This window comes from Mixophyes fleayi, chromosome 5, assembly GCF_038048845.1.
Source record: "Mixophyes fleayi isolate aMixFle1 chromosome 5, aMixFle1.hap1, whole genome shotgun sequence".
NCBI lineage: Eukaryota > Metazoa > Chordata > Amphibia > Anura > Limnodynastidae > Mixophyes > Mixophyes fleayi.
Window position 1 is genome coordinate 71,938,615 of NC_134406.1, and position 15,148 is coordinate 71,953,762.

Below are 15,148 nucleotides of genomic sequence, written 5' to 3' on the forward strand. Positions count from 1 at the left end.
TTAGGGTTTGCTTAGCCCATAAAAGGCACCATTTACTGCCCTTAGGGTGTCAAATGCAGTAAAACAGTTATAGGGGCAGATTCAATTTGGCACGAGGTGAAGCATTGTGCTTTCGGAACAGTCCATGCAGACAAATCATTTCCGAGTTTTGACTAAAATCTCCGCACATTTTCTCTTGCGTCCAATAGAGATGTGAGGGAATATTTGCAGAGATTTCTGTATCGTATATATGCCGGCAATGTGCGCTTCCAGACATAGAGTCGATGTGTGTTGGCACCTCTTGTCTAACTGATTCTGCCCAAAAGTGTCTTGAGACTTTATTCCATATGCATCAGGAATCCGAAATCTTTGAAAACATTTTTTCTCAGTTGAAGCTTTTCAATGGCAAAACCATGACAAGAGTCTTGCATATACTGTAGTACAAAATTATGTCAGCATGGAAAACTAAACATACTAAGAATCACCATAGCTAGCAACTATGAATGATAAAGTCCACAATATTAGGGTAAAAATATACATCCCAGTAAAATAACAATATATACGAGTCAAAACACCAATAGGTGAGTAGAAAAGTATTACACAGAAACTGTAATTACATAATAAGCAAAAAGTGTTTACTCTGTCACTTCCCCTCCCCTCTAACGTGAAGAGTTGTGGTTTGGTTCCAGGCTTGTAAACAATGTCCAGTTGTAGGAAGAACTTGCCACTTAGAGGGCTGAAATGTCCCTGTGCAATATCAACATAATAAGAAATATATCTCACAATTTGAGTAAATTAAGCTTCTCTCATCCATCCCTAACTTCTCCATGTATAACAATATATTTCAAACAATTTATATTTGTCATTGAACTTCTGGAAAGATCTACTATCAAGCCAGCATTCTGTCTCCAGCTAAAATACTTACAGATCATCTTTCTTTTGATTTTCAAAATTTCCTATGATCTTTGTGCCAGTATATCAATACTGCTTTCTAGCACTTAAGATTGTAAAGACTTTCAATGAACCTTAAAAACATGTAGACCAGTAAGTCTGCTCAAAGGAGCTTAGTAAAGAATGTATGCCTTTCCCTTTAATAATACTTACATTTAATCTATCTGATCTATTTCTCTTGGGATGCTTGTTCACAAACCCACATTTGACCTTTAATCCAATATATACCAATTAATGATTTCTTCATTCATTAGGACTGACATTTCTCTTGGACACTTCAACCAGAAACTGATTCTGCATTTTACTAAATACTTCTTAGTGTACAATGGTCACCCTTTATAGACACACTTTACTTCTCCTGTCTATTCTGTCAGTCTACCAAACATTACAGTTTATTCTGTAACTGAATGTCACTGCTCAGAGAATTGTATATGTATAGCACAATAATGTATGCTGCTATATTTACATGAGCACTTCTTACACTCTACAGCATGTGGTTTACAATGCATGAATCGCTGGATTACATACTGTGCTTTGAAGTATTCAACCCTATACACTGTCTATACTTTTACTTTCACAGCATGAGATTTCTATTTTTCAGAATGGGAATTTTTTTAGTAGTGAATGACACATTCAACTTCACAGAGTCCCCCTCAGAAAGAAAGATAATGGTGAACCATACAGTAATACAAATGTAAAAATAAAACGTTAAATATCACAATTTAATAGGCATCTATTCTCCCAATACTTTGTGGGTCAGTGCTAACAAATCCTACTACAAACTATTTCAAATTTAAAATCTGCGGTAACAAAAATGTTACAAATGTGTTGCGATTTGCTTCAAAGCACTGTAAGTTATTAAATATTAATTCTATCACTGTGTGGGGTAAATCAAAGAAAGTGCTGGTGTAGTGCAAAAGAAGTTTAATCCAACTATTATGACATCATGAGACTATTCCCCACATTTTATCTGTCTTTATGGATGATGCAGAGATTAAGGCTGGGTACACACTGAAGAATTTTAAAACCGACGTGTTGTCTCAAACGATTGTACCTATGACTGAAGGTCCAATCAGTGTGCTGATTCATCCATACACACTGACACGATTTACCTTCAGATCTGTGCTCTTCATCTGGTCCTTCATCTGGTCCTCTAGTCTTCAGAGAAAGACAGTACAATATTCATTCATTCATTCTTACCACATTGTCACACTGATTAAACGCCTTGTTATAGGTATCCACATATCCTAACGAATTTCACTAGCTTTTTTGACTCTGAAACGAAACATTCTGTCTCAGAACGACCAAATTAATTATTCCTTCTACAACACTCTCTACATTTATTCACAGGGACATTCATTGCTAGCATCGGCTGAAAAGAGCCCAACCCTGTAAACTCTATGGAGATCGTGAGCATGAGTGCATACATGCTACATGATCACCAACAATATCATTTATTTATGTAGCACCAGTAATTCCCAGCGCTGTAGAGAGAATGTTAGGTGATTGGTCAAAAAATATTAAACAGTACGACCAACCAAATGAGCCAACAAAAATGCTCGTGTGTACCCAGCCTAATGCGGCACCATGTCAGAGGCGTTAGCAATCAGTACTTAGTCATTACTTTAAAATGGACCAAATTTGGTATTTTCAAATATGCACAAATACTTATGTTGTCTCTCTTTCCACTCTTGCTGATGAACCCTACATGTTAATCAAATGGAGGTGGTGGTGTTTCCTTGTTTATATTGAGCTAGGCTATCCTATCACCATCCCATGTGCCTTCAAGCAGATGAGAGTAACTTTCAGGCTGTGTGATTGAAAGGTTTATTATTTTCAATAAAGCAGCTCTGAACCAGGGAGACCGTTGTAAACATTATGCAGAGGCATCCTTTTTTAGCAATCTGGCATAACAGCACCCCGTGTGGGTACAAAAATCACATATGTGAATAGTGGGTAAAGTAAAGGTACTTTATTGCACAAATACTTTTTTACTTACTTTTACCAAACAATTGTCAGTGGGTTCACCACACCACAGCTCAACATTGAACCCTATCTAAAAGGATCTTATAGTCGCCATTTCACCCAAAATGCTGGTTTCACTGCTGAGCCAAGATCTTTGCTCCTCTACCAGCAAAGTAGGGACCAAGTCCAATGTCTCCCCGCTTTTGGCATGCTAATAAAGTGACAAAGTCTATGGAGGCTTACTGGTATGATCCACGGCCAGTCCAATAGGAATCTGACCCCTAGTCAAAACTGTTCATGACAAACATTCCTGTGGGGTAAATCCCTCTTTATTTCATTGTCTGGTTACAAAGGTTGTGAGGCTTAACTAGAGCAGATGTTATATAGTGTTAGAAAGTGCAGACCCACTGCATTGGTACCTGCTTATCACAGTGACTGTCATCGAGCATCCCTTATCCTTTACTTTAGCAGAAGGTCCCCTGTGGTGTTGGCTCTGGGAAGTCTGAGTGTACACACTGCTACAGAATGGTAGCTACTTTAATCAGATAAAGGCACTGTACCAGACAAAGGTGCTTAACCAGATCAGCACTTTCGGCAGAAAATGTCTGACCACTAGTGAGGAAAATACTCCAAAGTGCTAACAATCTGGGTGCCTCCAGTTGGCTAAGTGCAATTGTGACCTTAAGTGACAGTAATTCTTTAGTGGACTTTCTACAGAGTCTAACAGTTCTTGGAGAACCCATCTGGGATGTTTAAGAACTGTGTAAACATTAAAACAAATAAAGTTGAATATATATATATATATATATATATATATATATATATATATATATATACATACGCCCAGTAATAAATACCTGTGAGAGGGCATGGCAAGTGGTCTTAACTTTTATTTTAAAGTTGTTTGGCACACTACTTTTGCTAGATGCCCTATGGGCTTTGAAACACAGAACCTAATTTATAGTGTCTGACACAAACGTGTGTACCGCCTGATGGTACTCCACGCCCAATCACTGAAGAATTTATAGTTTTTGCAGTTTATTAATTACAACAGCATTTGGCATGAAAGCAGGCAGATCTCATGACACACTTAATGTTAGGGACAGATCTAGTATATTTGTTAAATATATTTGCCTTAATGGTCTTAGATATCAATTACTGAGTGTACATCCTGACCATTTGCTATTTAAATGCAAATGCAAACTGATAACAGTGATGAAGAAAGCATTGTGTTGCATCATTAGGTGGCACATTAGGTCCAAACTTGTGAAAAGTCCACAAACTGCTAGGTCTATGATGGCAGATATGCAGCGATGGGTGTCGGTTTGTAACTTATGTTACAGCTTGGTGTTTGTATTACAATATTTTTACTTCAGCTGAGCCTAGGGAAGTGTGTGTGTGTGTGTGTGTGTGTGTGTGAGTCTGTGTGTGTTTTCGTTATTTTAGAATGCATGTATTTCTTTTATACAGATTGGATTTGGTACAGTTTTAGCGTATATGGGGCAAATAGAAACAGCATACAATGGGAGTGAAAAATGAAAATTTGCCTGGCAACAAGAAAAGTAAGGGAGTACTTGAGAAATAACTTTAAGTGGTACTTAGTTTACTTGTACACACTAATAGTGATATAGTAGTAATGATTCGAACCCTTCTGAGAAGGGCCGAGCCTAGGGGGGCAGAATTGTAAGGGCAAAACTGATATTGTTGCTAATTATTTATTATTTATTTACTTTTTGCATATTAATACTTTTCTATAATATAAACTTTTAACCATTAGGACTGACTTATTTCCATTCATTTATTTTACAGATCTTATGCAGTGGTTGGGGCTATGGGGGGTTACATCGGTAGGGAGGTGAACAGAAAAAGTGACACGGGGGATGTACAGCTGCAAATACGGGTCTGCTTGTCATCATAATATTATTTTATTACTGTTCTTAAGTTCCTCTGTTCCCAAAGAGTGGCAAGAAGACGTTTTAGCTTAAATTTGCTAAATAATTTACTACACATACACCTCATTCACTCCTGAAAGGCTGCCCATCTCAAAAGCACAAAGTAGTTTTATGTGTTATTTTATTTTGACTAGTTATTATTGTATTCAATTTGGGGTATGCAAAATACAGTAAAATTACCTTACCAACGTTGCACAAATATTCAGAAAAAAGAGGATTGTTGTCGCACTAGTTAGACACAACAACTACACATCTCTTTATAGATTTTATCGGTATCATGTTCTCAACATTTCTAGGTATGTGATGCGATCATTCTTTTATTGAGCTGCTACCATCCAGTAACCAAATAGTCAGAAGTAAACAAAAAAGAGATAAAAAAAATAATTTACAACACAGGGAACCTTTGAGATCCAGTTCTTTTTTCTCTCTTTTTTGTTGCAGAAATATTGCCAGTTTGCACTTATTGCTGTATAGCATATTGTTGTCGTCATTGGTTTTCCTTATCGTCAGTATTATCCTTACTACATTTACTACCTGAGTCACTATCTCAAACACAGAAAGTCTGAGATACAGAGCAGATCACTACCACTACTTTGGATCCTTTCTCAATTCACAAAATCATCATCATCATCATCATCATCATTTATTTATATAGCGCCAGTAATTCTGCAGCGCTGTACAGAGAACTCACTCACATTAGTCCCTGCCCCATTGGAGCTTACAGTCTCAATTCCCTAACACACACACACACACACACACACACACACACAGACTAGGGTCAATTTGCTAGCAGCCAAATAACCTACCAGTATGTTTTTGGAGTGTGGGAGGAAACCGGAGCATCCGGAGGAAACCCACGCAAACACGGGGAGAACATACCACTAAGCCACCGCAAAATCACTTTCATTTCAAAAAAATTCAAAACAGTATAACATGACATCATTGCTCGGGCCACTGTGCCCAAAATAAACATTATTTCCCATTCTTTTAGTGCTGTAATTGACACTGTCAAGTCTTTCAGCGAAGAGCTTTAACATAAGTGAGAGCAATTTTGATTGGATGAGAAAGGTGGTTAAGCTATGTTGTAAATATTATATAATGCCATGGACAAGACAGTATGATGGTCTTGAGAGCTGTCAGTGACAGGTTGACATAATTAATATAAATAATTTAAAACTGTTTTTGAAGAGGGCAGAGGATAAAGATGTTATTCCAGACAGCTTAGGTAGCATGGAAAGGAGATTCTCACCATGGTGAAGGAGCATAATTAGATCCTTTTTTTGAAGAGCAGGATTTATGTTTTACGTGAGATGTGCTACACAAAAACAGTCAATATCTCAGTGAGTGTACAAGTAATAGTACATAATAATAATAAAATAAAATAACAGTGCATATCAGGCCAGGTATGAAGCCAAGTATTTTCAATAGCACCAAAGCCCAAACTTCCTCCAGGGAACTTGCACCCATATTCCATGTTATCATGTATCCTTCCCGGGATGAATAGTTATGCCATATTTAAAAAACTTGCATAAATTATTTTAATTCAATCATTAGATGTACATTATGTTCAATTAGGATACAACATTTGTCTCTACTATATTTATATTTTGTACACAGGCAACTCAACATTTAACTTTCTTTGAGTGGAAAGCCCAGTAGTATGTGTAAGATCAAGGCAGGCTGAATGTCCCCCTGCACTCTAGCCCAGCCTGCTCTTGCACATGAGTGCCCCTTGTGTAACTTTATCTTTGTTTTTCTACAGCTAGTAGCATTTTGTGGTGTACCAGGGCAATAAAGATTTTTTTTAAAGTTGTAAATCTTGTGTGTATGTGTACATCTATATATATCTTGATAGATAGATCATACTTACCTACTTTCTTCAGCTCTCTTCCGGGAGCCAGCCAGTGGAGGTGGGCATGAGGGGGCGGGGCAACCAAAATCGCGTCATTTTGGCCCTGCCCCTGTGATGTCATGACGCTAATTGCGTCATTTGACAGCGGGGGCGGGGCCAAATGCCGCGATTCACCGGGAATCTAAGTGGGGCACTTTTCCTAGTGAAGTGGGCAGAATTTGGGAGATTGCCACACTCATCTGGGAGTCCGGGAGACTCTCGCAAAATGCGGGAGTCTCCCGGACATTCCGGGAGAGTTGGCAAGTATGAGATAGATAGATAGATAGATAGATAGATAGATAGATAGATAGATAGATGAAACACACAAAGGGAATGCAGTATTTTACAAAACCTGGGTTTGGGTAAATAAATCAAAACTACATACTTAAATGTAAACAAATAACTGCTTTTTACGTTCATTCCTTTTCAAAGTAAATACTGATGGCATCATAACTAAGGATTATTTTGGATATATACTGTATAACATTACCCCTACTTTTACCCATATTTCATGCTAAATTCCAAAAAATAATGAAACGCTAACTACACCTCCTGGCAAACCCATAATATCAGTGATCCAGTCTTGAATTAAATCTGAACCCCAACGCCACCTGAACCTGGATTGTAAGAGAGTTACTTGTATTTTAGGGTTATACATTTTGTAATTGTTTCATTGGACTGTTTTAATTTATTTATTTATTTATTTTTTATGTTTTTATCCGGTTTCCCTTTTTTCAGTGTCTTACTTCCCTTCATTTAACATGTCACAATAAACTTACTTGAATATCTATTATCATTATTTTTATATCACACATCACATTTCATTTAACACATCACATTTTACTTCTCTCATATTGCTGATATGCTCGAGTAACAATTCAGTAAGTATTTCATGCATACTGTTTAGTATCATTAGGCAATACACTATTTTATTTTTAGTAGTATCCATCTATTTTTATTTATTTTTATTAATAGTTTACTGTTCTCTTAGTTCATCATATCAGTTTTTTTTAAATAAGTTATTGAAAGGTTATGTTCTCTTTTTAACATGGATTTAGAATGTCTGGTGTTGGCTTGTGGAGATCCTGGATGGCGTGTTGCCGGGAAATGTAGTGCAGTCGACAGCCAGTAGTTGGGGTGCACTTTATGGTAGTGGGCATGCTGAACCCACCTCTCTTTGGTGAGTTGGCTGGGAGTACCGCCCCTGTGGGTCGGCTTGTGGTTGCGTTCCTTAGAACCCATAAGGACTGAGGGTTTTGTAGTTCCCGGGATCAAGGGTCCCGGTAAGATAGGTATGTGCGCCCAGGGTGTGTTTTGCTTGTCCACCCTCGTTTGCGGATATCCCATGACTAATGCTGGGATTTCCTGGTTGCTGGCGGATGTCGTACTGACTGCTCTTTTCTTTACCACCACATTTGCTTGAAAATAAACTCATTTTGATTTTGCCACATTTTTGTCTCATGTCAATTATTCAAAGAAGTTAAAATGAGTATTAAGAGGTTTAAATGAAGTAAGGGATATCAGCCATTAAGCAATTTATGTATCTGGCACAATACTTCCAGTTTCCAGGTCTGGGTCTGTATGTGTGCAGAGTACATGAGCGGGATTGGTTCCACTCTTCACCAAAGCTTTTCACAACCAGATAAGGACTTTTTTTATAACATTATAAAAAACTCAATTAAATAGTGTGTTTTACCATAAACTACAGGTGGTCCTTTTGTCACCCTTCAATGCAGAAATCACAGCTAAGGAGCCTGGAATATGATGAAAACACAATGTTTATTGCATTATGGTACAAACCGGTTGGAGTAGAAATAGGACAAGCATTGCAGGGAGATACAGAAAGCAAATACCAGGAACACGGCTGATGCAGGTGAACAAGTAGTATGACGAAATCCCAGGGAATAGATGAGGCAGGAGCACAGCAGGGCACAGCACAGCAACATACAACAACAACAACAACTTTGACCAGCAAGGTATACTGGGAACGGCAGGAATAAATAGAGAGACAATCAGGTGCTGGTGATTAATTGGTCAACAAGGCAACTCCTAGTAGTAGGAAGAAAACAGGCACAATAGCAGCACCTCTGGTGGATACGTGGTACTGCAGGAGAAACATTCAATGAACACAAATATAATGTCCAATAAATCCCAGAGGCAAGAGCTTCCGAGATGAAGCAGCATCCTGACGATGCTGCAGAGGAAGCAAAGCAGATCCTGAAAACTTTGCTACATGGGAATTCAAAAGGAGTAGCAGCATCTATTGAACTGATTTTTTATGTTCCTAATTTTTACCAGCTTAGTTGATATTGGTATATAAATGGCTGTGTTAATGTGTTATCACTCTGTATTATAGACATGTACTCTGTTTTATAGAAATGTTCTAGTAATGTTGTTGTGCATGTAAGATTTTGTCATGTCTGTATGCTTATAACTAAACAGTTTATTATAAAAAGTTATACCACAAAGAGCTTCCCAGTGTGTGTCTATAGACAGAGTATGAATGAAACGCTCATCTGCTAACAAACACGCCCTTACTGTACATTGACTACGTGCATATGCCCAGTCCCCTCCTTGTTCTGAAATCATAGGCTGTAGTAAAGGTCCCTTGCGCTCAGAGATGAATTGGAAGCTGTTGTGTTCACTAGCATTCTAGGCATTAGCAGAGCGGTTCTATGCAAAATACAGCATACATCGTTATTTACTTAATAAATCGGGCCCCATATGTGCATGTCCACCCAGTGGAGGTTGTTTATAAAGTGAACCTGATGCTCAGGGTAATGCACTTTAGTTTATTTAGCATTTTTTTGCATCTCCATTATAAGAAGATACCATTGTACACTAGAAGTGTGCTTTGGTGCACAGTGGGTCAGAGAAATCGTAAGAAGCAAAATGTGCAAGAGTGTAAAGTCTGATAAAATACGCATTTCCGTACTGCACATGCACACATAATATGTATAAGCAAAAGACTGAGGCGCACCTTACATTTACTACGATGTACGCTTAAGCCAGTGAACCACTTGTGGTTGGCTGTTTGTGATTGTACCGATGAAGCTGATTGGCACTTTTTTCTTTGTTGGGCATATATTATGCTTTTGAGTGCATGTTTAAGCAAAAATTAGTTTTTTTGGGTGTTTCTGGTACATGAGACAGAGTTGTTTCAGGTGTATTAGAGATGTCTTTTAAGTTTTATTAATGCCTAATAGCGAATATGTGTTTTACACATAATACAAATGGTTAAAAATATAGGCGCAAGTGGGACATAAGGGTCTGTGATGATCTGCATGGATCTTAAAACTCCTACAGCTCAGTAATTTTTCATAAAATTTAAAGTCCATTTTTTTTTAACATACTTTACGTCCAATTTGTGGCCAACTCTGCATCAGGATAGTGAGAGATCTCAAAAGAAAATTAGCTCCTGGATCAAAAAGTGCACTTGACCTGAGAGACGAACAGACAACCATTACTGTTGTGAGTGTTACTGAGACAGATATTATTGAATTGCTCTTTCAAGCTACTTTGCTGCAGCTAACATTATGTCTTGAAGAGGAGATATGAAATGCAAAATACTGTATTTGCTCAATTATGATATGGTTTGGCATTCATTCATTCATTCATTTCAACAATGGGAGAGGCACTTGCTATATCTACACTTTACAAACTTTTCATATATACAATGGATATATAAAGTTATACATTCTTATTGAAATTGCAAGTGTTAGTGATGTAAAGCCTGAAATCAAGATAAATCATGTCAGAATTTTTCCACCTTTAATGTGACCCTGTAACCAACCAGCAGTGGCTAACCAGTGTCTCTTGAGACACATGTGGCTCTTTGAGCTTAAAATTGTAGCTACTGGCCGACTGGCCGAGAGTATCACCAAGCTGCAATGCTCCGGGTGCAAACAGCCGCAGATTTGTGAACATCTGACAGCTTGGCTGACCGAGAGAAGCCACATTATGTGACATCCTCTGCATGCAGGGAGGTCATGTTATGACTGGCTATCCAATCAGGGAATGAGGAGGACAGTGTGTAGTGTGCTTTCCCTCCTTCCTCTGCATTGGCTCCCACATCTGTGTGAGAGGTGTGTCGGGTAAATAAAGGGCATGTGAGAGACTGATAGGCATGTAAGGAAATCTGATGGCCTTTGGGGATATCTGTTGGAATGTGTGGAGGTTTGATTGGCATGTATGGGGCATGTGATGAGGCTGATGGGCATATGAAGGATATGTGGGGAAATATTGTGGCATATTAGGGGCATGTGGTGTAAGTATGAAATCATGTTTGAGGAATGCAGGTAGAGCTCATGTCATGTGGGGAGGCTGATTGGCAAGTAAGGCGCATGTGGGGAGACTGACCGGCAAGTATGGGGCATGTGGGTAGGCTGATTGGCATGTATGGGGCATGTGGGAAGGTCTGATGGCATTTAAGGGACACGTGGTGATGTCTGGTTGCATGTGGGAAGGCTGATGGGTATATAAGGGCCATGTGGGGAGGTCTGATGGCAGGTGGAGAGGTGTGATGGGCATTTGAAGAGGTCTGATGGGCATGTGGGTATATCTGATGTACATTTTTGGGGAATATGGGTAGATCTGATGGGAATGTGAAGAGGTCTGATTGACTTTTTTTTGTCCCCACTTCAACAGTTCCTTCCATAGCAATAGTAGATACAGAAGCAGCTACTGTGAAGAGACTGTAAATAACCCTTTGAACCCTTCTCCACTGGACACAGCAGCAATGTAAGAGCTCTGCTGCTCCGAGTTGATTATTATTTTGACCATTTTGGTATTATTGTTTATCTTCTTTTTCACTTAGCAAGATATGGAAAATTATGTTATATTTTCAAAGTATGTGTGTGCAGTATGTACGCGAATGTTTATACTGTGTATATGTACGTGCACACATATATAAAAGTTGTCTCTTTCCCGTATCTATAGATATTTTTGGCTCTTAGACTCTGAGTGGTTGGCCATCCCTGTATTAGGAAAATAAAAAAAAACACTTGATTTTAATAATATTTATGTGTAACCCCCTGTCCCTGTGTGCAGTGTTGAGGTGCACAGTTTAAGCAGTGGAGCTCCTTCTTAGGGCTGGCTAGCTCCTGGCATGGATCTAGATGACCAGAGGGTCCCCGCACATGCAGGTTATTTTTTAAAATTCTCTGTGAAGATGTTGGGGCACAGGTGATGTAACTTGGTGACGTATGAAATTTCTCTGCGCATGCTCAGAAACGGACTTTACTGCAGTGAACGCATGTGCATGCAATTCAAGTGCGAACACAAATGACACTTCCAGCTGCCTTGAATTTAAAGGGCGGAACTGGGGAGGGAAGGGGTTTATGCACATGGGCAATGCACAGTATGGGCATGTGAGGTTGAGCGCACAGACATTCATCCGATTCAGGCTCTGGGCATCTCTAAGGTAAGTGGTTTGTAGCCATATCACTTGCACCAGCTACAGGGCAGGTGTAAGTGCCAAGTGATAGTGATGATGGACGCGTATGCATGGCAGAACATGTGTTTACAATTAAGAGCAACTGTAAAAATTAATTTATACAGTAGGCATTAACAACATCCTGATAAATGTATTTCATGTAAAAAAATTATGTAAGTATTCACCGCTATTGCATTTTCACATTTTACTTTCTTAGCTAATGAAATCAGATTTATTTAGATTCCTATTACCAATGATCAACACAAACTATGGTGTAAAGTCAAATGTTATAAAGTTGGTTCTGTGCAGGAGGACCAATAAAATTCCTCAAATTCAGTGAATGCCTCTTCTTATTGGATAGCACAGTCACCCCCGTCTGCAATGTCATACACCCTGCAATGTCATACACCCCCGTCTGCCCTGTTTTTCAACTGGCTTTTGAGATGAACCAAGAAGCCACCAGAATAGAGGCTGCGTGGAGCAGCTAACAGAGCTTCATTGAGGGTCTTTCTGGTAGTGTGAATGATTCTTTTAGCTATTGCAGGTAAGTAGAAATGTCCATAGAATAATCAGACTAATCCCAATCAATCAAAAGAAAAGTACCATTTATGCAGTAACAGCAAATATTACACAACCTTATCAATCATGATGCAAGTTTTACACTCATTCTTCCTTTTTGTATGAACAGGACTGCCAAGAGGAATTCAGGGCCCCGGTACAACAACTTCATGGGGCCCTCTTACAGGTGTGCATGTTGAAAAATTTTGCGCCGCCGTGAGTGTGTGTGTGGTCATATAATTGGGGGCGTGGCTATGTATCATTGGGGCGTGTCTGGTGGGGAAAAGCGCTAGGCCCTGAATTCACCAAAGCATGACATATGTCCAAGCACTCCTGACTTTCAAGACATCTAGCACCACAGTGTAGTACAGAAAGAATGCAGTGTGAACACAGAGAGTTCACAGTCTTGGCTTGTACCTTACATTGGGCAGAAAATAAATGATGATGATGATGATGATGAACACTCACCAAAAATTGACATTGTCCACTAGAATCACAACCTTTCAAACACTCTCCTACTCTCTCCTACCTGTTCTTCTCACTTTCACCCCATGAGGCCGCAGGTTTATTTAGTTGCGGCTTGCCTGTTGGGGAGACCCTATTTGGAAAAAAATGGCTACATTTAGAAAATTACAACCAGCCCCGCCGTTAAATCAATTTGATTAATAATTAGGCCTTCCTCCAGCCGCAACATTAAAATAATAGTATTCCCGTTACCCCACAAACAAAATAGCAACCATTAATTAGTCACCATCTACCTCACACATACTACATTGCCAAAAGATCCCTGTGCCCCTTCATCATCACCACGCTATGCCCCCTTATGATTGCACTGCGCCCTCCATGCTGCCTTTGCCCCCTCTTTCTTCAACCCCCTGTGCCATGCTGCCTTTGCCCCCCCCCTTTCTTCATCCCCCTGTGCCATGCTGCCTTTGCCCCCCTTTCATGACCCCAGTGCTGGGAGGCAGAAGTGCTAACCACTACGCCACTGTGCTGCCTAACATGCAAACAAAGTCTTGAAAATACCCTTATTAAATCAAATACAGCAATATGTGATTCTAAATATAGTAATATTCTTTATACAAATTTCAACTGAAAACTGTCTGTCTGTTGTTAGGCTTATGAATACATTTTTTTCAAAGAACACAAAGTATATAAAATATTATAGTATACTTTAGAGCGATAGAACAATATCTGACCCTTACCAAGTCCTAAAAATGTGTTTTCCAGTCAAATACATTCTCCAGGTGGTGATACAAAGCATTGTAATATACTTTAATGAAACACAACTTTGTCTGCCTACTGTTACGGATGTGTTATAAACACCTTTTCTTCTAGTCAAACAACTACTGCATAATACCAACTGTGACCAAATTTCAATGAAAACGATCTATTCATCAAATCATAAAAATACTCATTTTAGACAAATAAATGTCATATTCGGCATTTCAATTAATTGTAACCAATCATATGAACAGATAGGTCATAAAATATTTAAGGCACAATGGAAAATAGAAATACGCTAAGTGAAGGGCTTTCCAAGCTATTACTTCACTCCCATAGATCATTTAAAGGAGCTAAAAGGTACATTATGGGACAAAAGTGGGCATTAGTTTACTTTGTGCACAGTCCCTGTGCCTGCATACAGTGAATACTATGTTATTGTTCTGGGTGGTTTGTGATTAAAGAGCAAGCCTAAAAATGTCAATATGTCTGCAGTGCATGTAGACAATAAATAGACAACAATAAATAGACACTCTTGTTACACTTTATCACCATAACACCCCAGTTCAGTTTGAAATGAATAGTTTAAAAACACAAGTAGAGAGAATATGCTGTTAGCTACTATTTGCTCTTGATCTAAGCAGCTGTGTAAAGCACAGCACAGTAGCTAGCACAATAGCACAATCTTGGCACTAGAATATTTATGTACATTGCAGACAAATGCTCTCATGCATATCAGTACCATGCACTTCAAAAATTACCCTGATATTGTTTTCAAAGTAGCATGCTAAAATATCATTTTCTGTGTCAGCATAGTTCCACAGCTTCAAGCAACACCGCAACAGAGAGAGGGTCTGAAATAGATATAATATTATTGATATATATTAAATTAATAATAGACTCAAAGCAATGTCTAACACCACACACATTACATATATTACTTTTATTTCTTTTTATTGGTTTGAACTGATTTTTTTAAAGGGAGAAAATGTCTTTCCAATATAAGGTTTTCAATAAATGTGCAATGTGATAATACAAATTCTATTATAAATATGACAAGTGGTTTAACATAAAAAGATTAAGGTATAGATTGATCATTTTGAACAGCAGAAAAAATTTTGTACAGATACATTCATACCTTCGCCATTCATTTTCTCAGGTACACGCCCCCTTTCCACGCAGAAGCTTTGATCG